Source organism: Penaeus monodon, chromosome 29 (assembly GCF_015228065.2).
Source record: "Penaeus monodon isolate SGIC_2016 chromosome 29, NSTDA_Pmon_1, whole genome shotgun sequence".
Classification (NCBI taxonomy): Eukaryota; Metazoa; Arthropoda; class Malacostraca; order Decapoda; family Penaeidae; genus Penaeus; species Penaeus monodon.
This window is the reverse complement of record NC_051414.1, coordinates 34772507-34772782: the sequence shown is the minus strand read 5'-3', so window position 1 is coordinate 34772782 and position 276 is coordinate 34772507. Positions and strand designations below refer to the sequence as shown.

The following is a 276-nucleotide window of genomic DNA, read 5'->3' as shown; positions in this document are numbered from 1 at the left end:
AAAGAAAACCAAAATCCCCAAAATGGCCCCGAAACCCTCTCTTCCATAAAAATTTTCCATATCACCATCGCCTCCCAAACACAGGCCGGGGGGAAAAAACCCCATGGGGCCCAAGAGAAGAAAGTTGGACATTGTGATAGTTTAGCCAATTAGGAAGTTCTTGATTCCCTCCATTGATTAAGGATAATTATGAATTTACTTTGAGGCTAACATTTCCGGAACTTTTTGTACGTTTTTGTGTGGGTTTTGTTTGTTTTGGGGTTTTGTGGGTATGTA

General features: G+C 40.9%; 1 protein-coding gene across 1 annotated transcript in view; it reads left to right on the top strand.

The window, feature by feature from the left end:
• LOC119592200 overlaps nucleotides 1–276 on the top strand; it is a 61892-nt gene that overhangs the window by 8528 nt on the left and 53088 nt on the right. The gene's annotated exons all lie outside the window — the stretch shown is intronic.